Source organism: Lutjanus erythropterus, chromosome 19 (genome assembly GCF_056507025.1).
Source record: "Lutjanus erythropterus isolate fLutEry1 chromosome 19, fLutEry1.hap2, whole genome shotgun sequence".
Lineage (NCBI taxonomy): Eukaryota > Metazoa > Chordata > Actinopteri > Lutjaniformes > Lutjanidae > Lutjanus > Lutjanus erythropterus.
Window position 1 is genome coordinate 32,447,742 of NC_139335.1, and position 26,847 is coordinate 32,474,588.

The 26,847-nt window shown below is 45.5% G+C and overlaps 14 non-coding genes across 14 annotated transcripts; all 14 read right to left on the bottom strand.

Moving 5' to 3' along the window:
- Positions 1–658: 658 nt before the first annotated feature.
- LOC146310180 (5S ribosomal RNA) lies at positions 659–777 on the bottom strand. The gene has a single exon (XR_014772544.1). It is a non-coding gene; the product is annotated as a 5S ribosomal RNA (ribosomal RNA).
- A 1,721-nt stretch (positions 778–2,498) lies between these two features.
- On the bottom strand, positions 2,499–2,617 carry LOC146310181 (5S ribosomal RNA). Its single transcript, XR_014772549.1, has one exon. It is a non-coding gene; the product is annotated as a 5S ribosomal RNA (ribosomal RNA).
- Positions 2,618–4,517: 1,900 nt separating this feature from the next.
- On the bottom strand, positions 4,518–4,636 carry LOC146310182 (5S ribosomal RNA). Its single transcript, XR_014772550.1, has one exon. It is a non-coding gene; the product is annotated as a 5S ribosomal RNA (ribosomal RNA).
- Positions 4,637–6,354: 1,718 nt separating this feature from the next.
- On the bottom strand, positions 6,355–6,473 carry LOC146310183 (5S ribosomal RNA). Its single transcript, XR_014772551.1, has one exon. It is a non-coding gene; the product is annotated as a 5S ribosomal RNA (ribosomal RNA).
- A 1,720-nt stretch (positions 6,474–8,193) lies between these two features.
- LOC146310184 (5S ribosomal RNA) lies at positions 8,194–8,312 on the bottom strand. Its single transcript, XR_014772552.1, has one exon. It is a non-coding gene; the product is annotated as a 5S ribosomal RNA (ribosomal RNA).
- A 1,736-nt stretch (positions 8,313–10,048) lies between these two features.
- LOC146310185 (5S ribosomal RNA) lies at positions 10,049–10,167 on the bottom strand. Its single transcript, XR_014772553.1, has one exon. It is a non-coding gene; the product is annotated as a 5S ribosomal RNA (ribosomal RNA).
- A 1,740-nt stretch (positions 10,168–11,907) lies between these two features.
- LOC146310186 (5S ribosomal RNA) lies at positions 11,908–12,026 on the bottom strand. Its single transcript, XR_014772554.1, has one exon. It is a non-coding gene; the product is annotated as a 5S ribosomal RNA (ribosomal RNA).
- A 1,893-nt stretch (positions 12,027–13,919) lies between these two features.
- Positions 13,920–14,038, bottom strand: LOC146310187 (5S ribosomal RNA). The gene has a single exon (XR_014772556.1). It is a non-coding gene; the product is annotated as a 5S ribosomal RNA (ribosomal RNA).
- A 1,890-nt stretch (positions 14,039–15,928) lies between these two features.
- On the bottom strand, positions 15,929–16,047 carry LOC146310188 (5S ribosomal RNA). The gene has a single exon (XR_014772557.1). It is a non-coding gene; the product is annotated as a 5S ribosomal RNA (ribosomal RNA).
- A 1,721-nt stretch (positions 16,048–17,768) lies between these two features.
- Positions 17,769–17,887, bottom strand: LOC146310189 (5S ribosomal RNA). The gene has a single exon (XR_014772558.1). It is a non-coding gene; the product is annotated as a 5S ribosomal RNA (ribosomal RNA).
- Positions 17,888–19,787: 1,900 nt separating this feature from the next.
- LOC146310190 (5S ribosomal RNA) lies at positions 19,788–19,906 on the bottom strand. Its single transcript, XR_014772559.1, has one exon. It is a non-coding gene; the product is annotated as a 5S ribosomal RNA (ribosomal RNA).
- Positions 19,907–21,624: 1,718 nt separating this feature from the next.
- On the bottom strand, positions 21,625–21,743 carry LOC146310191 (5S ribosomal RNA). The gene has a single exon (XR_014772560.1). It is a non-coding gene; the product is annotated as a 5S ribosomal RNA (ribosomal RNA).
- A 1,720-nt stretch (positions 21,744–23,463) lies between these two features.
- LOC146310192 (5S ribosomal RNA) lies at positions 23,464–23,582 on the bottom strand. Its single transcript, XR_014772561.1, has one exon. It is a non-coding gene; the product is annotated as a 5S ribosomal RNA (ribosomal RNA).
- Positions 23,583–25,318: 1,736 nt separating this feature from the next.
- On the bottom strand, positions 25,319–25,437 carry LOC146310193 (5S ribosomal RNA). The gene has a single exon (XR_014772562.1). It is a non-coding gene; the product is annotated as a 5S ribosomal RNA (ribosomal RNA).
- Positions 25,438–26,847: the final 1,410 nt, after the last annotated feature.

Sequence of the window (26,847 nt, forward strand, 5' to 3'; positions counted from 1 at the left end):
TCCCCCCCCCACCCCCCCCCCCACCCCCCACCCCATTTGCAGACATTCCGGATCCAACGGTACCACCATCGAGTCTCTACGAGGTCGGGAAGTGGGTCAACCAGAACCTCACCACATCTACGGTAAGTGAGCTGCTGCACCCTTAAACCTGCTGTCCAACATGTCATAGACATTATTCTAAAAGCTGCAATTTAAAAATAAATCTGCAGATCATAGGCCATGTCTTTGACTATGTTTAAAGTTTCTGTGAGTTGAGGACAGCAGTTACACCTCCAAATGATACACATAACATTCATGTTGCAGAGAAAAATCTAATCAATGATGGGTATTTGGAAAATTTTATTAAATGATCTACAACTGTAGTTAATTTTGGAATAGTTTCTGTTGATGGACTGTATCGTATATACTTCTCAAGCTACATGCTATATGTATTTACATGAGCGCACACAGTCTTTGGGGAGTGAGAGACTATTGTTTTTGGAGCTAATCATCCAGAGTTAATGAGAGCAGAATTATTCTGAACAGTCAACTTATTCTCTTCTCTCCTTGAAATAAGGAATAGTTTTGTGAGGCTGATAACTGATGTACTTGAGAGTCCAGAGACATACAAAAATCTGCATCCACTGAGGAGGCAGCAGCGCCCTCTGCTGTTTGAAAAAGCTTACAGCACCTGGTATTCCCAGGCGGTCTCCCATCCAAGTACTAACCAGGCCCGACCCTGCTTAGCTTCCGAGATCGGACGAGATCGGGCGTGTTCAGGGTGGTATGGCCGTAAGCGAAGGAAGCAGGGACAAAGACACATTTTAAAGGTGCTGAGAAATCACACTGTGCAGACTTTGTGTATGAAAATGTAGAAATAGATTTAAAACATTTATTAATTCATATGTTTCTCAATTACCTTTTTAAAAAAAACAAAACAAAAAAACTATTACGCGTATTTGTTGTTTTAGTCTTTTTTTTTAACCATATTTAGCTCACTAGCCAATCAGGTTTTCGGGGGATAACTTTTCAAGGGATGGTGATAGAGACTTGAAACCAAGCTCTGCACCCCCATTTGCGGACATTCCGGTTCCAATGGTACCACCATCGAGTCTCTACGAGGTCGGGAAGTGGGTCAACCAGAACCTCGAGGACTCTGGTGCATACCTCGACGGGTTTTCGGGGGATAACTTTTGAAGGGATGGCGGTAGAGACTTGAAATCAAGCTCTGCATCCCCATTTGCGGACATTCCGGATGCGACGGTACCACCATCGAGTCTCTACGAGGTCGGGAAGTGGGTCAACCAGAACTCTGGTGCATACCTCCATGGGTTTTTGTGGATTAACTTTTGAAGGGAAAGTGATACAGACTTGAAACCAGGCTCTGGCCCCCCATTTTCGGACATTCCGGATCGAAAGGTACCACCATCGAGTCTCTACAGGCTCTGCACCCCCATAACTTGTCTGTACACACACACACACACACACACACACACACACAAGTGAACACATCAGAATGTTAGGTGGCTGTGATGTCATCAAAGGGAATGTGATGACGTCACAGACCCTGTGCTTTGATCTAGCATGGGCTCTGTGATGCCATCAGTGTTTAGGTCATAACCCTACCACCATGTCATTATCATACCTCGACATGTTTTCGGGGGATAACTTTTGAAGGGAAGGTGGTAGAGACTTGAAACCAAGCTCTGCACCCCCATTTGCGGACATTCCGGTTCCGATGGTACCACCATCGAGTCTCTACGACGTCAGGAAGTGGGTCAACCAGAACCTCGAGGACTCTGGTGCATACCTCGACACGTTTTCGGGGGATAACTTTTGAAGGGAAGGTGGCAGAGACTTGAAACCAAGCTCTGTCCCCCCCCCCCCCCCACCCCATTTGCAGACATTCCGGATCCAACGGTACCACCATCGAGTCTCTACGAGGTCGGGAAGTGGGTCAACCAGAACCTCACCACATCTACGGTAAGTGAGCTGCTGCACCCTTAAACCTGCTGTCCAACATGTCATAGACATTATTCTAAAAGCTGCAATTTAAAAATAAATCTGCAGATCATAGGCCATGTCTTTGACTATGTTTAAAGTTTCTGTGAGTTGAGGACAGCAGTTACACCTCCAAATGATACACATAACATTCATGTTGCAGAGAAAAATCTAATCAATGATGGGTATTTGGAAAATTTTATTAAATGATCTACAACTGTAGTTAATTTTGGAATAGTTTCTGTTGATGGACTGTATCGTATATACTTCTCAAGCTACATGCTATATGTATTTACATGAGCGCACACAGTCTTTGGGGAGTGAGAGACTATTGTTTTTGGAGCTAATCATCCAGAGTTAATGAGAGCAGAATTATTCTGAACAGTCAACTTATTCTCTTCTCTCCTTGAAATAAGGAATAGTTTTGTGAGGCTGATAACTGATGTAATTGAGAGTCCAGAGACATACAAAAATCTGCATCCACTGAGGAGGCAGCAGCGCCCTCTGCTGTTTGAAAAAGCTTACAGCACCTGGTATTCCCAGGCGGTCTCCCATCCAAGTACTAACCAGGCCCGACCCTGCTTAGCTTCCGAGATCGGACGAGATCGGGCGTGTTCAGGGTGGTATGGCCGTAAGCGAAGGAAGCAGGGACAAAGACACATTTTAAAGGTGCTGAGAAATCACACTGTGCAGACTTTGTGTATGAAAATGTAGAAATAGATTTAAAACATTTATTAATTCATATGTTTCTCAATTACCTTTTTAAAAAAAACAAAACAAAAAAACTATTACGCGTATTTGTTGTTTTAGTCTTTTTTTTTAACCATATTTAGCTCACTAGCCAATCAGGTTTTCGGGGGATAACTTTTCAAGGGATGGTGATAGAGACTTGAAACCAAGCTCTGCACCCCCATTTGCGGACATTCCGGTTCCAATGGTACCACCATCGAGTCTCTACGAGGTCGGGAAGTGGGTCAACCAGAACCTCGAGGACTCTGGTGCATACCTCGACGGGTTTTCGGGGGATAACTTTTGAAGGGATGGCGGTAGAGACTTGAAATCAAGCTCTGCATCCCCATTTGCGGACATTCCGGATGCGACGGTACCACCATCGAGTCTCTACGAGGTCGGGAAGTGGGTCAACCAGAACCTCGAGGACTCTGGTGCATACCTCGACGGGTTTTCGGGGGATAACTTTTGAAGGGATGGCGGTAGAGACTTGAAATCAAGCTCTGCATCCCCATTTGCGGACATTCCGGATGCGACGGTACCACCATCGAGTCTCTACGAGGTCGGGAAGTGGGTCAACCAGAACTCTGGTGCATACCTCCATGGGTTTTTGTGGATTAACTTTTGAAGGGAAAGTGATACAGACTTGAAACCAGGCTCTGGCCCCCCATTTTCGGACATTCCGGATCGAAAGGTACCACCATCGAGTCTCTACAGGCTCTGCACCCCCATAACTTGTCTGTACACACACACACACACACACACACACACACACAAGTGAACACATCAGAATGTTAGGTGGCTGTGATGTCATCAAAGGGAATGTGATGACGTCACAGACCCTGTGCTTTGATCTAGCATGGGCTCTGTGATGCCATCAGTGTTTAGGTCATAACCCTACCACCATGTCATTATCATACCTCGACATGTTTTCGGGGGATAACTTTTGAAGGGAAGGTGGTAGAGACTTGAAACCAAGCTCTGCACCCCCATTTGCGGACATTCCGGTTCCGATGGTACCACCATCGAGTCTCTACGACGTCAGGAAGTGGGTCAACCAGAACCTCGAGGACTCTGGTGCATACCTCGACACGTTTTCGGGGGATAACTTTTGAAGGGAAGGTGGTAGAGACTTGAAACCAAGCTCTGTCCCCCCCCCCACCCCCCCCCCACCCCCCACCCCATTTGCAGACATTCCGGATCCAACGGTACCACCATCGAGTCTCTACGAGGTCGGGAAGTGGGTCAACCAGAACCTCACCACATCTACGGTAAGTGAGCTGCTGCACCCTTAAACCTGCTGTCCAACATGTCATAGACATTATTCTAAAAGCTGCAATTTAAAAATAAATTTGCAGAACATAGGCCATGTCTTTGACTATGTTTAAAGTTTCTGTGAGTTGAGGACCAGAAGTTACACCTCCAAATGATACACATAACATTCATGTTGCAGAGAAAAATCTAATCAATGATGGGTATTTGGAAAATTTTATTAAATGATCTACAACTGTAGTTAATTTTGGAATAGTTTCTGTTGATGGACTGTATCGTATATACTTCTCAAGCTACATGCTATATGTATTTACATGAGCGCACACAGTCTTTGGGGAGTGAGAGACTATTGTTTTTGGAGCTAATCATCCAGAGTTAATGAGAGCAGAATTATTCTGAACAGTCAACTTATTCTCTTCTCTCCTTGAAATAAGGAATAGTTTTGTGAGGCTGATAACTGATGTACTTGAGAGTCCAGAGACATACAAAAATCTGCATCCACTGAGGAGGCAGCAGCGCCCTCTGCTGTTTGAAAAAGCTTACAGCACCTGGTATTCCCAGGCGGTCTCCCATCCAAGTACTAACCAGGCCCGACCCTGCTTAGCTTCCGAGATCGGACGAGATCGGGCGTGTTCAGGGTGGTATGGCCGTAAGCGAAGGAAGCAGGGACAAAGACACATTTTAAAGGTGCTGAGAAATCACACTGTGCAGACTTTGTGTATGAAAATGTAGAAATAGATTTAAAACATTTATTAATTCATATGTTTCTCAATTACCTTTTTAAAAAAAACAAAACAAAAAAACTATTACGCGTATTTGTTGTTTTAGTCTTTTTTTTTAACCATATTTAGCTCACTAGCCAATCAGGTTTTCGGGGGATAACTTTTCAAGGGATGGTGATAGAGACTTGAAACCAAGCTCTGCACCCCCATTTGCGGACATTCCGGTTCCAATGGTACCACCATCGAGTCTCTACGAGGTCGGGAAGTGGGTCAACCAGAACCTCGAGGACTCTGGTGCATACCTCGACGGGTTTTCGGGGGATAACTTTTGAAGGGATGGCGGTAGAGACTTGAAATCACGCTCTGCATCCCCATTTGCGGACATTCCGGATGCGACGGTACCACCATCGAGTCTCTACGAGGTCGGGAAGTGGGTCAACCAGAACTCTGGTGCATACCTCCATGGGTTTTTGTGGATTAACTTTTGAAGGGAAAGTGATACAGACTTGAAACCAGGCTCTGGCCCCCCATTTTCGGACATTCCGGATCGAAAGGTACCACCATCGAGTCTCTACAGGCTCTGCACCCCCATAACTTGTCTGTACACACACACACACACACACACACACACACACACAAGTGAACACATCAGAATGTTAGGTGGCTGTGATGTCATCAAAGGGAATGTGATGACGTCACAGACCCTGTGCTTTGATCTAGCATGGGCTCTGTGATGCCATCAGTGTTTAGGTCATAACCCTACCACCATGTCATTATCATACCTCGACATGTTTTCGGGGGATAACTTTTGAAGGGAAGGTGGTAGAGACTTGAAACCAAGCTCTGCACCCCCATTTGCGGACATTCCGGTTCCGATGGTACCACCATCGAGTCTCTACGACGTCAGGAAGTGGGTCAACCAGAACCTCGAGGACTCTGGTGCATACCTCGACACGTTTTCGGGGGATAACTTTTGAAGGGAAGGTGGTAGAGACTTGAAACCAAGCTCTGTCCCCCCCCCCACCCCATTTGCAGACATTCCGGATCCAACGGTACCACCATCGAGTCTCTACGAGGTCGGGAAGTGGGTCAACCAGAACCTCACCACATCTACGGTAAGTGAGCTGCTGCACCCTTAAACCTGCTGTCCAACATGTCATAGACATTATTCTAAAAGCTGCAATTTAAAAATAAATCTGCAGATCATAGGCCATGTCTTTGACTATGTTTAAAGTTTCTGTGAGTTGAGGACAGCAGTTACACCTCCAAATGATACACATAACATTCATGTTGCAGAGAAAAATCTAATCAATGATGGGTATTTGGAAAATTTTATTAAATGATCTACAACTGTAGTTAATTTTGGAATAGTTTCTGTTGATGGACTGTATCGTATATACTTCTCAAGCTACATGCTATATGTATTTACATGAGCGCACACAGTCTTTGGGGAGTGAGAGACTATTGTTTTTGGAGCTAATCATCCAGAGTTAATGAGAGCAGAATTATTCTGAACAGTCAACTTATTCTCTTCTCTCCTTGAAATAAGGAATAGTTTTGTGAGGCTGATAACTGATGTACTTGAGAGTCCAGAGACATACAAAAATCTGCATCCACTGAGGAGGCAGCAGCGCCCTCTGCTGTTTGAAAAAGCTTACAGCACCTGGTATTCCCAGGCGGTCTCCCATCCAAGTACTAACCAGGCCCGACCCTGCTTAGCTTCCGAGATCGGACGAGATCGGGCGTGTTCAGGGTGGTATGGCCGTAAGCGAAGGAAGCAGGGACAAAGACACATTTTAAAGGTGCTGAGAAATCACACTGTGCAGACTTTGTGTATGAAAATGTAGAAATAGATTTAAAACATTTATTAATTCATATGTTTCTCAATTACCTTTTTAAAAAAAACAAAACAAAAAAACTATTACGCGTATTTGTTGTTTTAGTCTTTTTTTTTAACCATATTTAGCTCACTAGCCAATCAGGTTTTCGGGGGATAACTTTTCAAGGGATGGTGATAGAGACTTGAAACCAAGCTCTGCACCCCCATTTGCGGACATTCCGGTTCCAATGGTACCACCATCGAGTCTCTACGAGGTCGGGAAGTGGGTCAACCAGAACCTCGAGGACTCTGGTGCATACCTCGACGGGTTTTCGGGGGATAACTTTTGAAGGGATGGCGGTAGAGACTTGAAATCAAGCTCTGCATCCCCATTTGCGGACATTCCGGATGCGACGGTACCACCATCGAGTCTCTACGAGGTCGGGAAGTGGGTCAACCAGAACTCTGGTGCATACCTCCATGGGTTTTTGTGGATTAACTTTTGAAGGGAAAGTGATACAGACTTGAAACCAGGCTCTGGCCCCCCATTTTCGGACATTCCGGATCGAAAGGTACCACCATCGAGTCTCTACAGGCTCTGCACCCCCATAACTTGTCTGTACACACACACACACACACACACACACACACACAAGTGAACACATCAGAATGTTAGGTGGCTGTGATGTCATCAAAGGGAATGTGATGACGTCACAGACCCTGTGCTTTGATCTAGCATGGGCTCTGTGATGCCATCAGTGTTTAGGTCATAACCCTACCACCATGTCATTATCATACCTCGACATGTTTTCGGGGGATAACTTTTGAAGGGAAGGTGGTAGAGACTTGAAACCAAGCTCTGCACCCCCATTTGCGGACATTCCGGTTCCGATGGTACCACCATCGAGTCTCTACGACGTCAGGAAGTGGGTCAACCAGAACCTCGAGGACTCTGGTGCATACCTCGACACGTTTTCGGGGGATAACTTTTGAAGGGAAGGTGGCAGAGACTTGAAACCAAGCTCTGTCCCCCCCCCCCCCCACCCCATTTGCAGACATTCCGGATCCAACGGTACCACCATCGAGTCTCTACGAGGTCGGGAAGTGGGTCAACCAGAACCTCACCACATCTACGGTAAGTGAGCTGCTGCACCCTTAAACCTGCTGTCCAACATGTCATAGACATTATTCTAAAAGCTGCAATTTAAAAATAAATCTGCAGATCATAGGCCATGTCTTTGACTATGTTTAAAGTTTCTGTGAGTTGAGGACAGCAGTTACACCTCCAAATGATACACATAACATTCATGTTGCAGAGAAAAATCTAATCAATGATGGGTATTTGGAAAATTTTATTAAATGATCTACAACTGTAGTTAATTTTGGAATAGTTTCTGTTGATGGACTGTATCGTATATACTTCTCAAGCTACATGCTATATGTATTTACATGAGCGCACACAGTCTTTGGGGAGTGAGAGACTATTGTTTTTGGAGCTAATCATCCAGAGTTAATGAGAGCAGAATTATTCTGAACAGTCAACTTATTCTCTTCTCTCCTTGAAATAAGGAATAGTTTTGTGAGGCTGATAACTGATGTAATTGAGAGTCCAGAGACATACAAAAATCTGCATCCACTGAGGAGGCAGCAGCGCCCTCTGCTGTTTGAAAAAGCTTACAGCACCTGGTATTCCCAGGCGGTCTCCCATCCAAGTACTAACCAGGCCCGACCCTGCTTAGCTTCCGAGATCGGACGAGATCGGGCGTGTTCAGGGTGGTATGGCCGTAAGCGAAGGAAGCAGGGACAAAGACACATTTTAAAGGTGCTGAGAAATCACACTGTGCAGACTTTGTGTATGAAAATGTAGAAATAGATTTAAAACATTTATTAATTCATATGTTTCTCAATTACCTTTTTAAAAAAAACAAAACAAAAAAACTATTACGCGTATTTGTTGTTTTAGTCTTTTTTTTTAACCATATTTAGCTCACTAGCCAATCAGGTTTTCGGGGGATAACTTTTCAAGGGATGGTGATAGAGACTTGAAACCAAGCTCTGCACCCCCATTTGCGGACATTCCGGTTCCAATGGTACCACCATCGAGTCTCTACGAGGTCGGGAAGTGGGTCAACCAGAACCTCGAGGACTCTGGTGCATACCTCGACGGGTTTTCGGGGGATAACTTTTGAAGGGATGGCGGTAGAGACTTGAAATCAAGCTCTGCATCCCCATTTGCGGACATTCCGGATGCGACGGTACCACCATCGAGTCTCTACGAGGTCGGGAAGTGGGTCAACCAGAACTCTGGTGCATACCTCCATGGGTTTTTGTGGATTAACTTTTGAAGGGAAAGTGATACAGACTTGAAACCAGGCTCTGGCCCCCCATTTTCGGACATTCCGGATCGAAAGGTACCACCATCGAGTCTCTACAGGCTCTGCACCCCCATAACTTGTCTGTACACACACACACACACACACACACACACACACACACAAGTGAACACATCAGAATGTTAGGTGGCTGTGATGTCATCAAAGGGAATGTGATGACGTCACAGACCCTGTGCTTTGATCTAGCATGGGCTCTGTGATGCCATCAGTGTTTAGGTCATAACCCTACCACCATGTCATTATCATACCTCGACATGTTTTCGGGGGATAACTTTTGAAGGGAAGGTGGTAGAGACTTGAAACCAAGCTCTGCACCCCCATTTGCGGACATTCCGGTTCCGATGGTACCACCATCGAGTCTCTACGACGTCAGGAAGTGGGTCAACCAGAACCTCGAGGACTCTGGTGCATACCTCGACACGTTTTCGGGGGATAACTTTTGAAGGGAAGGTGGTAGAGACTTGAAACCAAGCTCTGTCCACCCCCCACCCCCCCCCACCCCCCACCCCATTTGCAGACATTCCGGATCCAACGGTACCACCATCGAGTCTCTACGAGGTCGGGAAGTGGGTCAACCAGAACCTCACCACATCTACGGTAAGTGAGCTGCTGCACCCTTAAACCTGCTGTCCAACATGTCATAGACATTATTCTAAAAGCTGCAATTTAAAAATAAATCTGCAGATCATAGGCCATGTCTTTGACTATGTTTAAAGTTTCTGTGAGTTGAGGACAGCAGTTACACCTCCAAATGATACACATAACATTCATGTTGCAGAGAAAAATCTAATCAATGATGGGTATTTGGAAAATTTTATTAAATGATCTACAACTGTAGTTAATTTTGGAATAGTTTCTGTTGATGGACTGTATCGTATATACTTCTCAAGCTACATGCTATATGTATTTACATGAGCGCACACAGTCTTTGGGGAGTGAGAGACTATTGTTTTTGGAGCTAATCATCCAGAGTTAATGAGAGCAGAATTATTCTGAACAGTCAACTTATTCTCTTCTCTCCTTGAAATAAGGAATAGTTTTGTGAGGCTGATAACTGATGTACTTGAGAGTCCAGAGACATACAAAAATCTGCATCCACTGAGGAGGCAGCAGCGCCCTCTGCTGTTTGAAAAAGCTTACAGCACCTGGTATTCCCAGGCGGTCTCCCATCCAAGTACTAACCAGGCCCGACCCTGCTTAGCTTCCGAGATCGGACGAGATCGGGCGTGTTCAGGGTGGTATGGCCGTAAGCGAAGGAAGCAGGGACAAAGACACATTTTAAAGGTGCTGAGAAATCACACTGTGCAGACTTTGTGTATGAAAATGTAGAAATAGATTTAAAACATTTATTAATTCATATGTTTCTCAATTACCTTTTTAAAAAAAACAAAACAAAAAAACTATTACGCGTATTTGTTGTTTTAGTCTTTTTTTTTAACCATATTTAGCTCACTAGCCAATCAGGTTTTCGGGGGATAACTTTTCAAGGGATGGTGATAGAGACTTGAAACCAAGCTCTGCACCCCCATTTGCGGACATTCCGGTTCCAATGGTACCACCATCGAGTCTCTACGAGGTCGGGAAGTGGGTCAACCAGAACCTCGAGGACTCTGGTGCATACCTCGACGGGTTTTCGGGGGATAACTTTTGAAGGGATGGCGGTAGAGACTTGAAATCAAGCTCTGCATCCCCATTTGCGGACATTCCGGATGCGACGGTACCACCATCGAGTCTCTACGAGGTCGGGAAGTGGGTCAACCAGAACTCTGGTGCATACCTCCATGGGTTTTTGTGGATTAACTTTTGAAGGGAAAGTGATACAGACTTGAAACCAGGCTCTGGCCCCCCATTTTCGGACATTCCGGATCGAAAGGTACCACCATCGAGTCTCTACAGGCTCTGCACCCCCATAACTTGTCTGTACACACACACACACACACACACCACACACACACACACACACACACACACACACAAGTGAACACATCAGAATGTTAGGTGGCTGTGATGTCATCAAAGGGAATGTGATGACGTCACAGACCCTGTGCTTTGATCTAGCATGGGCTCTGTGATGCCATCAGTGTTTAGGTCATAACCCTACCACCATGTCATTATCATACCTCGACATGTTTTCGGGGGATAACTTTTGAAGGGAAGGTGGTAGAGACTTGAAACCAAGCTCTGCACCCCCATTTGCGGACATTCCGGTTCCGATGGTACCACCATCGAGTCTCTACGACGTCAGGAAGTGGGTCAACCAGAACCTCGAGGACTCTGGTGCATACCTCGACACGTTTTCGGGGGATAACTTTTGAAGGGAAGGTGGTAGAGACTTGAAACCAAGCTCTGTCCCCCCCCCCCCCACCCCATTTGCAGACATTCCGGATCCAACGGTACCACCATCGAGTCTCTACGAGGTCGGGAAGTGGGTCAACCAGAACCTCACCACATCTACGGTAAGTGAGCTGCTGCACCCTTAAACCTGCTGTCCAACATGTCATAGACATTATTCTAAAAGCTGCAATTTAAAAATAAATCTGCAGATCATAGGCCATGTCTTTGACTATGTTTAAAGTTTCTGTGAGTTGAGGACAGCAGTTACACCTCCAAATGATACACATAACATTCATGTTGCAGAGAAAAATCTAATCAATGATGGGTATTTGGAAAATTTTATTAAATGATCTACAACTGTAGTTAATTTTGGAATAGTTTCTGTTGATGGACTGTATCGTATATACTTCTCAAGCTACATGCTATATGTATTTACATGAGCGCACACAGTCTTTGGGGAGTGAGAGACTATTGTTTTTGGAGCTAATCATCCAGAGTTAATGAGAGCAGAATTATTCTGAACAGTCAACTTATTCTCTTCTCTCCTTGAAATAAGGAATAGTTTTGTGAGGCTGATAACTGATGTACTTGAGAGTCCAGAGACATACAAAAATCTGCATCCACTGAGGAGGCAGCAGCGCCCTCTGCTGTTTGAAAAAGCTTACAGCACCTGGTATTCCCAGGCGGTCTCCCATCCAAGTACTAACCAGGCCCGACCCTGCTTAGCTTCCGAGATCGGACGAGATCGGGCGTGTTCAGGGTGGTATGGCCGTAAGCGAAGGAAGCAGGGACAAAGACACATTTTAAAGGTGCTGAGAAATCACACTGTGCAGACTTTGTGTATGAAAATGTAGAAATAGATTTAAAACATTTATTAATTCATATGTTTCTCAATTACCTTTTTAAAAAAAACAAAACAAAAAAACTATTACGCGTATTTGTTGTTTTAGTCTTTTTTTTTAACCATATTTAGCTCACTAGCCAATCAGGTTTTCGGGGGATAACTTTTCAAGGGATGGTGATAGAGACTTGAAACCAAGCTCTGCACCCCCATTTGCGGACATTCCGGTTCCAATGGTACCACCATCGAGTCTCTACGAGGTCGGGAAGTGGGTCAACCAGAACCTCGAGGACTCTGGTGCATACCTCGACGGGTTTTCGGGGGATAACTTTTGAAGGGATGGCGGTAGAGACTTGAAATCAAGCTCTGCATCCCCATTTGCGGACATTCCGGATGCGACGGTACCACCATCGAGTCTCTACGAGGTCGGGAAGTGGGTCAACCAGAACCTCGAGGACTCTGGTGCATACCTCGACGGGTTTTCGGGGGATAACTTTTGAAGGGATGGCGGTAGAGACTTGAAATCAAGCTCTGCATCCCCATTTGCGGACATTCCGGATGCGACGGTACCACCATCGAGTCTCTACGAGGTCGGGAAGTGGGTCAACCAGAACTCTGGTGCATACCTCCATGGGTTTTTGTGGATTAACTTTTGAAGGGAAAGTGATACAGACTTGAAACCAGGCTCTGGCCCCCCATTTTCGGACATTCCGGATCGAAAGGTACCACCATCGAGTCTCTACAGGCTCTGCACCCCCATAACTTGTCTGTACACACACACACACACACACACACACAAGTGAACACATCAGAATGTTAGGTGGCTGTGATGTCATCAAAGGGAATGTGATGACGTCACAGACCCTGTGCTTTGATCTAGCATGGGCTCTGTGATGCCATCAGTGTTTAGGTCATAACCCTACCACCATGCCATTATCATACCTCGACATGTTTTCGGGGGATAACTTTTGAAGGGAAGGTGGTAGAGACTTGAAACCAAGCTCTGCACCCCCATTTGCGGACATTCCGGTTCCGATGGTACCACCATCGAGTCTCTACGACATCAGGAAGTGGGTCAACCAGAACCTCGAGGACTCTGGTGCATACCTCGACACGTTTTCGGGGGATAACTTTTGAAGGGAAGGTGGTAGAGACTTGAAACCAAGCTCTGTCCCCCCCCCCACCCCCTCCCCACCCCCCACCCCCTTTGCAGACATTCCGGATCCAACGGTACCACCATCGAGTCTCTACGAGGTCGGGAAGTGGGTCAACCAGAACCTCACCACATCTACGGTAAGTGAGCTGCTGCACCCTTAAACCTGCTGTCCAACATGTCATAGACATTATTCTAAAAGCTGCAATTTAAAAATAAATCTGCAGATCATAGGCCATGTCTTTGACTATGTTTAAAGTTTCTGTGAGTTGAGGACAGCAGTTACACCTCCAAATGATACACATAACATTCATGTTGCAGAGAAAAATCTAATCAATGATGGGTATTTGGAAAATTTTATTAAATGATCTACAACTGTAGTTAATTTTGGAATAGTTTCTGTTGATGGACTGTATCGTATATACTTCTCAAGCTACATGCTATATGTATTTACATGAGCGCACACAGTCTTTGGGGAGTGAGAGACTATTGTTTTTGGAGCTAATCATCCAGAGTTAATGAGAGCAGAATTATTCTGAACAGTCAACTTATTCTCTTCTCTCCTTGAAATAAGGAATAGTTTTGTGAGGCTGATAACTGATGTACTTGAGAGTCCAGAGACATACAAAAATCTGCATCCACTGAGGAGGCAGCAGCGCCCTCTGCTGTTTGAAAAAGCTTACAGCACCTGGTATTCCCAGGCGGTCTCCCATCCAAGTACTAACCAGGCCCGACCCTGCTTAGCTTCCGAGATCGGACGAGATCGGGCGTGTTCAGGGTGGTATGGCCGTAAGCGAAGGAAGCAGGGACAAAGACACATTTTAAAGGTGCTGAGAAATCACACTGTGCAGACTTTGTGTATGAAAATGTAGAAATAGATTTAAAACATTTATTAATTCATATGTTTCTCAATTACCTTTTTAAAAAAAAACAAAACAAAAAAACCATTACGCGTATTTGTTGTTTTAGTCTTTTTTTTTTAACCATATTTAGCTCACTAGCCAATCAGGTTTTCGGGGGATAACTTTTCAAGGGATGGTGATAGAGACTTGAAACCAAGCTCTGCACCCCCATTTGCGGACATTCCGGTTCCAATGGTACCACCATCGAGTCTCTACGAGGTCGGGAAGTGGGTCAACCAGAACCTCGAGGACTCTGGTGCATACCTCGACGGGTTTTCGGGGGATAACTTTTGAAGGGATGGCGGTAGAGACTTGAAATCAAGCTCTGCATCCCCATTTGCGGACATTCCGGATGCGACGGTACCACCATCGAGTCTCTACGAGGTCGGGAAGTGGGTCAACCAGAACCTCGAGGACTCTGGTGCATACCTCGACGGGTTTTCGGGGGATAACTTTTGAAGGGATGGCGGTAGAGACTTGAAATCAAGCTCTGCATCCCCATTTGCGGACATTCCGGATGCGACGGTACCACCATCGAGTCTCTACGAGGTCGGGAAGTGGGTCAACCAGAACTCTGGTGCATACCTCCATGGGTTTTTGTGGATTAACTTTTGAAGGGAAAGTGATACAGACTTGAAACCAGGCTCTGGCCCCCCATTTTCGGACATTCCGGATCGAAAGGTACCACCATCGAGTCTCTACAGGCTCTGCACCCCCATAACTTGTCTGTACACACACACACACACACACACACACACACACAAGTGAACACATCAGAATGTTAGGTGGCTGTGATGTCATCAAAGGGAATGTGATGACGTCACAGACCCTGTGCTTTGATCTAGCATGGGCTCTGTGATGCCATCAGTGTTTAGGTCATAACCCTACCACCATGCCATTATCATACCTCGACATGTTTTCGGGGGATAACTTTTGAAGGGAAGGTGGTAGAGACTTGAAACCAAGCTCTGCACCCCCATTTGCGGACATTCCGGTTCCGATGGTACCACCATCGAGTCTCTACGACGTCAGGAAGTGGGTCAACCAGAACCTCGAGGACTCTGGTGCATACCTCGACACGTTTTCGGGGGATAACTTTTGAAGGGAAGGTGGTAGAGACTTGAAACCAAGCTCTGTCCCCCCCCCCACCCCCCACCCCATTTGCAGACATTCCGGATCCAACGGTACCACCATCGAGTCTCTACGAGGTCGGGAAGTGGGTCAACCAGAACCTCACCACATCTACGGTAAGTGAGCTGCTGCACCCTTAAACCTGCTGTCCAACATGTCATAGACATTATTCTAAAAGCTGCAATTTAAAAATAAATCTGCAGATCATAGGCCATGTCTTTGACTATGTTTAAAGTTTCTGTGAGTTGAGGACAGCAGTTACACCTCCAAATGATACACATAACATTCATGTTGCAGAGAAAAATCTAATCAATGATGGGTATTTGGAAAATTTTATTAAATGATCTACAACTGTAGTTAATTTTGGAATAGTTTCTGTTGATGGACTGTATCGTATATACTTCTCAAGCTACATGCTATATGTATTTACATGAGCGCACACAGTCTTTGGGGAGTGAGAGACTATTGTTTTTGGAGCTAATCATCCAGAGTTAATGAGAGCAGAATTATTCTGAACAGTCAACTTATTCTCTTCTCTCCTTGAAATAAGGAATAGTTTTGTGAGGCTGATAACTGATGTACTTGAGAGTCCAGAGACATACAAAAATCTGCATCCACTGAGGAGGCAGCAGCGCCCTCTGCTGTTTGAAAAAGCTTACAGCACCTGGTATTCCCAGGCGGTCTCCCATCCAAGTACTAACCAGGCCCGACCCTGCTTAGCTTCCGAGATCGGACGAGATCGGGCGTGTTCAGGGTGGTATGGCCGTAAGCGAAGGAAGCAGGGACAAAGACACATTTTAAAGGTGCTGAGAAATCACACTGTGCAGACTTTGTGTATGAAAATGTAGAAATAGATTTAAAACATTTATTAATTCATATGTTTCTCAATTACCTTTTTAAAAAAAACAAAACAAAAAAACTATTACGCGTATTTGTTGTTTTAGTCTTTTTTTTTAACCATATTTAGCTCACTAGCCAATCAGGTTTTCGGGGGATAACTTTTCAAGGGATGGTGATAGAGACTTGAAACCAAGCTCTGCACCCCCATTTGCGGACATTCCGGTTCCAATGGTACCACCATCGAGTCTCTACGAGGTCGGGAAGTGGGTCAACCAGAACCTCGAGGACTCTGGTGCATACCTCGACGGGTTTTCGGGGGATAACTTTTGAAGGGATGGCGGTAGAGACTTGAAATCAAGCTCTGCATCCCCATTTGCGGACATTCCGGATGCGACGGTACCACCATCGAGTCTCTACGAGGTCGGGAAGTGGGTCAACCAGAACTCTGGTGCATACCTCCATGGGTTTTTGTGGATTAACTTTTGAAGGGAAAGTGATACAGACTTGAAACCAGGCTCTGGCCCCCCATTTTCGGACATTCCGGATCGAAAGGTACCACCATCGAGTCTCTACAGGCTCTGCACCCCCATAACTTGTCTGTACACACACACACACACACACACACACACACACAAGTGAACACATCAGAATGTTAGGTGGCTGTGATGTCATCAAAGGGAATGTGATGACGTCACAGACCCTGTGCTTTGATCTAGCATGGGCTCTGTGATGCCATCAGTGTTTAGGTCATAACCCTACCACCATGTCATTATCATACCTCGACATGTTTTCGGGGGATAACTTTTGAAGGGAAGGTGGTAGAGACTTGAAACCAAGCTCTGCACCCCCATTTGCGGACATTCCGGTTCCGATGGTACCACCATCGAGTCTCTACGACGTCAGGAAGTGGGTCAACCAGAACCTCGAGGACTCTGGTGCATACCTCGACACGTTTTCGGGGGATAACTTTTGAAGGGAAGGTGGCAGAGACTTGAAACCAAGCTCTGTCCCCCCCCCCCCCCCACCCCATTTGCAGACATTCCGGATCCAACGGTACCACCATCGAGTCTCTACGAGGTCGGGAAGTGGGTCAACCAGAACCTCACCACATCTACGGTAAGTGAGCTGCTGCACCCTTAAACCTGCTGTCCAACATGTCATAGACATTATTCTAAAAGCTGCAATTTAAAAATAAATCTGCAGATCATAGGCCATGTCTTTGACTATGTTTAAAGTTTCTGTGAGTTGAGGACAGCAGTTACACCTCCAAATGATACACATAACATTCATGTTGCAGAGAAAAATCTAATCAATGATGGGTATTTGGAAAATTTTATTAAATGATCTACAACTGTAGTTAATTTTGGAATAGTTTCTGTTGATGGACTGTATCGTATATACTTCTCAAGCTACATGCTATATGTATTTACATGAGCGCACACAGTCTTTGGGGAGTGAGAGACTATTGTTTTTGGAGCTAATCATCCAGAGTTAATGAGAGCAGAATTATTCTGAACAGTCAACTTATTCTCTTCTCTCCTTGAAATAAGGAATAGTTTTGTGAGGCTGATAACTGATGTAATTGAGAGTCCAGAGACATACAAAAATCTGCATCCACTGAGGAGGCAGCAGCGCCCTCTGCTGTTTGAAAAAGCTTACAGCACCTGGTATTCCCAGGCGGTCTCCCATCCAAGTACTAACCAGGCCCGACCCTGCTTAGCTTCCGAGATCGGACGAGATCGGGCGTGTTCAGGGTGGTATGGCCGTAAGCGAAGGAAGCAGGGACAAAGACACATTTTAAAGGTGCTGAGAAATCACACTGTGCAGACTTTGTGTATGAAAATGTAGAAATAGATTTAAAACATTTATTAATTCATATGTTTCTCAATTACCTTTTTAAAAAAAACAAAACAAAAAAACTATTACGCGTATTTGTTGTTTTAGTCTTTTTTTTTAACCATATTTAGCTCACTAGCCAATCAGGTTTTCGGGGGATAACTTTTCAAGGGATGGTGATAGAGACTTGAAACCAAGCTCTGCACCCCCATTTGCGGACATTCCGGTTCCAATGGTACCACCATCGAGTCTCTACGAGGTCGGGAAGTGGGTCAACCAGAACCTCGAGGACTCTGGTGCATACCTCGACGGGTTTTCGGGGGATAACTTTTGAAGGGATGGCGGTAGAGACTTGAAATCAAGCTCTGCATCCCCATTTGCGGACATTCCGGATGCGACGGTACCACCATCGAGTCTCTACGAGGTCGGGAAGTGGGTCAACCAGAACCTCGAGGACTCTGGTGCATACCTCGACGGGTTTTCGGGGGATAACTTTTGAAGGGATGGCGGTAGAGACTTGAAATCAAGCTCTGCATCCCCATTTGCGGACATTCCGGATGCGACGGTACCACCATCGAGTCTCTACGAGGTCGGGAAGTGGGTCAACCAGAACTCTGGTGCATACCTCCATGGGTTTTTGTGGATTAACTTTTGAAGGGAAAGTGATACAGACTTGAAACCAGGCTCTGGCCCCCCATTTTCGGACATTCCGGATCGAAAGGTACCACCATCGAGTCTCTACAGGCTCTGCACCCCCATAACTTGTCTGTACACACACACACACACACACACACACACACACAAGTGAACACATCAGAATGTTAGGTGGCTGTGATGTCATCAAAGGGAATGTGATGACGTCACAGACCCTGTGCTTTGATCTAGCATGGGCTCTGTGATGCCATCAGTGTTTAGGTCATAACCCTACCACCATGTCATTATCATACCTCGACATGTTTTCGGGGGATAACTTTTGAAGGGAAGGTGGTAGAGACTTGAAACCAAGCTCTGCACCCCCATTTGCGGACATTCCGGTTCCGATGGTACCACCATCGAGTCTCTACGACGTCAGGAAGTGGGTCAACCAGAACCTCGAGGACTCTGGTGCATACCTCGACACGTTTTCGGGGGATAACTTTTGAAGGGAAGGTGGTAGAGACTTGAAACCAAGCTCTGTCCCCCCCCCCACCCCCCCCCCACCCCCCACCCCATTTGCAGACATTCCGGATCCAACGGTACCACCATCGAGTCTCTACGAGGTCGGGAAGTGGGTCAACCAGAACCTCACCACATCTACGGTAAGTGAGCTGCTGCACCCTTAAACCTGCTGTCCAACATGTCATAGACATTATTCTAAAAGCTGCAATTTAAAAATAAATTTGCAGAACATAGGCCATGTCTTTGACTATGTTTAAAGTTTCTGTGAGTTGAGGACCAGAAGTTACACCTCCAAATGATACACATAACATTCATGTTGCAGAGAAAAATCTAATCAATGATGGGTATTTGGAAAATTTTATTAAATGATCTACAACTGTAGTTAATTTTGGAATAGTTTCTGTTGATGGACTGTATCGTATATACTTCTCAAGCTACATGCTATATGTATTTACATGAGCGCACACAGTCTTTGGGGAGTGAGAGACTATTGTTTTTGGAGCTAATCATCCAGAGTTAATGAGAGCAGAATTATTCTGAACAGTCAACTTATTCTCTTCTCTCCTTGAAATAAGGAATAGTTTTGTGAGGCTGATAACTGATGTACTTGAGAGTCCAGAGACATACAAAAATCTGCATCCACTGAGGAGGCAGCAGCGCCCTCTGCTGTTTGAAAAAGCTTACAGCACCTGGTATTCCCAGGCGGTCTCCCATCCAAGTACTAACCAGGCCCGACCCTGCTTAGCTTCCGAGATCGGACGAGATCGGGCGTGTTCAGGGTGGTATGGCCGTAAGCGAAGGAAGCAGGGACAAAGACACATTTTAAAGGTGCTGAGAAATCACACTGTGCAGACTTTGTGTATGAAAATGTAGAAATAGATTTAAAACATTTATTAATTCATATGTTTCTCAATTACCTTTTTAAAAAAAACAAAACAAAAAAACTATTACGCGTATTTGTTGTTTTAGTCTTTTTTTTTAACCATATTTAGCTCACTAGCCAATCAGGTTTTCGGGGGATAACTTTTCAAGGGATGGTGATAGAGACTTGAAACCAAGCTCTGCACCCCCATTTGCGGACATTCCGGTTCCAATGGTACCACCATCGAGTCTCTACGAGGTCGGGAAGTGGGTCAACCAGAACCTCGAGGACTCTGGTGCATACCTCGACGGGTTTTCGGGGGATAACTTTTGAAGGGATGGCGGTAGAGACTTGAAATCACGCTCTGCATCCCCATTTGCGGACATTCCGGATGCGACGGTACCACCATCGAGTCTCTACGAGGTCGGGAAGTGGGTCAACCAGAACTCTGGTGCATACCTCCATGGGTTTTTGTGGATTAACTTTTGAAGGGAAAGTGATACAGACTTGAAACCAGGCTCTGGCCCCCCATTTTCGGACATTCCGGATCGAAAGGTACCACCATCGAGTCTCTACAGGCTCTGCACCCCCATAACTTGTCTGTACACACACACACACACACACACACACACACACACAAGTGAACACATCAGAATGTTAGGTGGCTGTGATGTCATCAAAGGGAATGTGATGACGTCACAGACCCTGTGCTTTGATCTAGCATGGGCTCTGTGATGCCATCAGTGTTTAGGTCATAACCCTACCACCATGTCATTATCATACCTCGACATGTTTTCGGGGGATAACTTTTGAAGGGAAGGTGGTAGAGACTTGAAACCAAGCTCTGCACCCCCATTTGCGGACATTCCGGTTCCGATGGTACCACCATCGAGTCTCTACGACGTCAGGAAGTGGGTCAACCAGAACCTCGAGGACTCTGGTGCATACCTCGACACGTTTTCGGGGGATAACTTTTGAAGGGAAGGTGGTAGAGACTTGAAACCAAGCTCTGTCCCCCCCCCCACCCCATTTGCAGACATTCCGGATCCAACGGTACCACCATCGAGTCTCTACGAGGTCGGGAAGTGGGTCAACCAGAACCTCACCACATCTACGGTAAGTGAGCTGCTGCACCCTTAAACCTGCTGTCCAACATGTCATAGACATTATTCTAAAAGCTGCAATTTAAAAATAAATCTGCAGATCATAGGCCATGTCTTTGACTATGTTTAAAGTTTCTGTGAGTTGAGGACAGCAGTTACACCTCCAAATGATACACATAACATTCATGTTGCAGAGAAAAATCTAATCAATGATGGGTATTTGGAAAATTTTATTAAATGATCTACAACTGTAGTTAATTTTGGAATAGTTTCTGTTGATGGACTGTATCGTATATACTTCTCAAGCTACATGCTATATGTATTTACATGAGCGCACACAGTCTTTGGGGAGTGAGAGACTATTGTTTTTGGAGCTAATCATCCAGAGTTAATGAGAGCAGAATTATTCTGAACAGTCAACTTATTCTCTTCTCTCCTTGAAATAAGGAATAGTTTTGTGAGGCTGATAACTGATGTACTTGAGAGTCCAGAGACATACAAAAATCTGCATCCACTGAGGAGGCAGCAGCGCCCTCTGCTGTTTGAAAAAGCTTACAGCACCTGGTATTCCCAGGCGGTCTCCCATCCAAGTACTAACCAGGCCCGACCCTGCTTAGCTTCCGAGATCGGACGAGATCGGGCGTGTTCAGGGTGGTATGGCCGTAAGCGAAGGAAGCAGGGACAAAGACACATTTTAAAGGTGCTGAGAAATCACACTGTGCAGACTTTGTGTATGAAAATGTAGAAATAGATTTAAAACATTTATTAATTCATATGTTTCTCAATTACCTTTTTAAAAAAAACAAAACAAAAAAACTATTACGCGTATTTGTTGTTTTAGTCTTTTTTTTTAACCATATTTAGCTCACTAGCCAATCAGGTTTTCGGGGGATAACTTTTCAAGGGATGGTGATAGAGACTTGAAACCAAGCTCTGCACCCCCATTTGCGGACATTCCGGTTCCAATGGTACCACCATCGAGTCTCTACGAGGTCGGGAAGTGGGTCAACCAGAACCTCGAGGACTCTGGTGCATACCTCGACGGGTTTTCGGGGGATAACTTTTGAAGGGATGGCGGTAGAGACTTGAAATCAAGCTCTGCATCCCCATTTGCGGACATTCCGGATGCGACGGTACCACCATCGAGTCTCTACGAGGTCGGGAAGTGGGTCAACCAGAACTCTGGTGCATACCTCCATGGGTTTTTGTGGATTAACTTTTGAAGGGAAAGTGATACAGACTTGAAACCAGGCTCTGGCCCCCCATTTTCGGACATTCCGGATCGAAAGGTACCACCATCGAGTCTCTACAGGCTCTGCACCCCCATAACTTGTCTGTACACACACACACACACACACACACACACACACAAGTGAACACATCAGAATGTTAGGTGGCTGTGATGTCATCAAAGGGAATGTGATGACGTCACAGACCCTGTGCTTTGATCTAGCATGGGCTCTGTGATGCCATCAGTGTTTAGGTCATAACCCTACCACCATGTCATTATCATACCTCGACATGTTTTCGGGGGATAACTTTTGAAGGGAAGGTGGTAGAGACTTGAAACCAAGCTCTGCACCCCCATTTGCGGACATTCCGGTTCCGATGGTACCACCATCGAGTCTCTACGACGTCAGGAAGTGGGTCAACCAGAACCTCGAGGACTCTGGTGCATACCTCGACACGTTTTCGGGGGATAACTTTTGAAGGGAAGGTGGCAGAGACTTGAAACCAAGCTCTGTCCCCCCCCCCCCCCACCCCATTTGCAGACATTCCGGATCCAACGGTACCACCATCGAGTCTCTACGAGGTCGGGAAGTGGGTCAACCAGAACCTCACCACATCTACGGTAAGTGAGCTGCTGCACCCTTAAACCTGCTGTCCAACATGTCATAGACATTATTCTAAAAGCTGCAATTTAAAAATAAATCTGCAGATCATAGGCCATGTCTTTGACTATGTTTAAAGTTTCTGTGAGTTGAGGACAGCAGTTACACCTCCAAATGATACACATAACATTCATGTTGCAGAGAAAAATCTAATCAATGATGGGTATTTGGAAAATTTTATTAAATGATCTACAACTGTAGTTAATTTTGGAATAGTTTCTGTTGATGGACTGTATCGTATATACTTCTCAAGCTACATGCTATATGTATTTACATGAGCGCACACAGTCTTTGGGGAGTGAGAGACTATTGTTTTTGGAGCTAATCATCCAGAGTTAATGAGAGCAGAATTATTCTGAACAGTCAACTTATTCTCTTCTCTCCTTGAAATAAGGAATAGTTTTGTGAGGCTGATAACTGATGTAATTGAGAGTCCAGAGACATACAAAAATCTGCATCCACTGAGGAGGCAGCAGCGCCCTCTGCTGTTTGAAAAAGCTTACAGCACCTGGTATTCCCAGGCGGTCTCCCATCCAAGTACTAACCAGGCCCGACCCTGCTTAGCTTCCGAGATCGGACGAGATCGGGCGTGTTCAGGGTGGTATGGCCGTAAGCGAAGGAAGCAGGGACAAAGACACATTTTAAAGGTGCTGAGAAATCACACTGTGCAGACTTTGTGTATGAAAATGTAGAAATAGATTTAAAACATTTATTAATTCATATGTTTCTCAATTACCTTTTTAAAAAAAACAAAACAAAAAAACTATTACGCGTATTTGTTGTTTTAGTCTTTTTTTTTAACCATATTTAGCTCACTAGCCAATCAGGTTTTCGGGGGATAACTTTTCAAGGGATGGTGATAGAGACTTGAAACCAAGCTCTGCACCCCCATTTGCGGACATTCCGGTTCCAATGGTACCACCATCGAGTCTCTACGAGGTCGGGAAGTGGGTCAACCAGAACCTCGAGGACTCTGGTGCATACCTCGACGGGTTTTCGGGGGATAACTTTTGAAGGGATGGCGGTAGAGACTTGAAATCAAGCTCTGCATCCCCATTTGCGGACATTCCGGATGCGACGGTACCACCATCGAGTCTCTACGAGGTCGGGAAGTGGGTCAACCAGAACTCTGGTGCATACCTCCATGGGTTTTTGTGGATTAACTTTTGAAGGGAAAGTGATACAGACTTGAAACCAGGCTCTGGCCCCCCATTTTCGGACATTCCGGATCGAAAGGTACCACCATCGAGTCTCTACAGGCTCTGCACCCCCATAACTTGTCTGTACACACACACACACACACACACACACACACACACACAAGTGAACACATCAGAATGTTAGGTGGCTGTGATGTCATCAAAGGGAATGTGATGACGTCACAGACCCTGTGCTTTGATCTAGCATGGGCTCTGTGATGCCATCAGTGTTTAGGTCATAACCCTACCACCATGTCATTATCATACCTCGACATGTTTTCGGGGGATAACTTTTGAAGGGAAGGTGGTAGAGACTTGAAACCAAGCTCTGCACCCCCATTTGCGGACATTCCGGTTCCGATGGTACCACCATCGAGTCTCTACGACGTCAGGAAGTGGGTCAACCAGAACCTCGAGGACTCTGGTGCATACCTCGACACGTTTTCGGGGGATAACTTTTGAAGGGAAGGTGGTAGAGACTTGAAACCAAGCTCTGTCCACCCCCCACCCCCCCCCACCCCCCACCCCATTTGCAGACATTCCGGATCCAACGGTACCACCATCGAGTCTCTACGAGGTCGGGAAGTGGGTCAACCAGAACCTCACCACATCTACGGTAAGTGAGCTGCTGCACCCTTAAACCTGCTGTCCAACATGTCATAGACATTATTCTAAAAGCTGCAATTTAAAAATAAATCTGCAGATCATAGGCCATGTCTTTGACTATGTTTAAAGTTTCTGTGAGTTGAGGACAGCAGTTACACCTCCAAATGATACACATAACATTCATGTTGCAGAGAAAAATCTAATCAATGATGGGTATTTGGAAAATTTTATTAAATGATCTACAACTGTAGTTAATTTTGGAATAGTTTCTGTTGATGGACTGTATCGTATATACTTCTCAAGCTACATGCTATATGTATTTACATGAGCGCACACAGTCTTTGGGGAGTGAGAGACTATTGTTTTTGGAGCTAATCATCCAGAGTTAATGAGAGCAGAATTATTCTGAACAGTCAACTTATTCTCTTCTCTCCTTGAAATAAGGAATAGTTTTGTGAGGCTGATAACTGATGTACTTGAGAGTCCAGAGACATACAAAAATCTGCATCCACTGAGGAGGCAGCAGCGCCCTCTGCTGTTTGAAAAAGCTTACAGCACCTGGTATTCCCAGGCGGTCTCCCATCCAAGTACTAACCAGGCCCGACCCTGCTTAGCTTCCGAGATCGGACGAGATCGGGCGTGTTCAGGGTGGTATGGCCGTAAGCGAAGGAAGCAGGGACAAAGACACATTTTAAAGGTGCTGAGAAATCACACTGTGCAGACTTTGTGTATGAAAATGTAGAAATAGATTTAAAACATTTATTAATTCATATGTTTCTCAATTACCTTTTTAAAAAAAACAAAACAAAAAAACTATTACGCGTATTTGTTGTTTTAGTCTTTTTTTTTAACCATATTTAGCTCACTAGCCAATCAGGTTTTCGGGGGATAACTTTTCAAGGGATGGTGATAGAGACTTGAAACCAAGCTCTGCACCCCCATTTGCGGACATTCCGGTTCCAATGGTACCACCATCGAGTCTCTACGAGGTCGGGAAGTGGGTCAACCAGAACCTCGAGGACTCTGGTGCATACCTCGACGGGTTTTCGGGGGATAACTTTTGAAGGGATGGCGGTAGAGACTTGAAATCAAGCTCTGCATCCCCATTTGCGGACATTCCGGATGCGACGGTACCACCATCGAGTCTCTACGAGGTCGGGAAGTGGGTCAACCAGAACTCTGGTGCATACCTCCATGGGTTTTTGTGGATTAACTTTTGAAGGGAAAGTGATACAGACTTGAAACCAGGCTCTGGCCCCCCATTTTCGGACATTCCGGATCGAAAGGTACCACCATCGAGTCTCTACAGGCTCTGCACCCCCATAACTTGTCTGTACACACACACACACACACACACCACACACACACACACACACACACACACACACAAGTGAACACATCAGAATGTTAGGTGGCTGTGATGTCATCAAAGGGAATGTGATGACGTCACAGACCCTGTGCTTTGATCTAGCATGGGCTCTGTGATGCCATCAGTGTTTAGGTCATAACCCTACCACCATGTCATTATCATACCTCGACATGTTTTCGGGGGATAACTTTTGAAGGGAAGGTGGTAGAGACTTGAAACCAAGCTCTGCACCCCCATTTGCGGACATTCCGGTTCCGATGGTACCACCATCGAGTCTCTACGACGTCAGGAAGTGGGTCAACCAGAACCTCGAGGACTCTGGTGCATACCTCGACACGTTTTCGGGGGATAACTTTTGAAGGGAAGGTGGTAGAGACTTGAAACCAAGCTCTGTCCCCCCCCCCCCCACCCCATTTGCAGACATTCCGGATCCAACGGTACCACCATCGAGTCTCTACGAGGTCGGGAAGTGGGTCAACCAGAACCTCACCACATCTACGGTAAGTGAGCTGCTGCACCCTTAAACCTGCTGTCCAACATGTCATAGACATTATTCTAAAAGCTGCAATTTAAAAATAAATCTGCAGATCATAGGCCATGTCTTTGACTATGTTTAAAGTTTCTGTGAGTTGAGGACAGCAGTTACACCTCCAAATGATACACATAACATTCATGTTGCAGAGAAAAATCTAATCAATGATGGGTA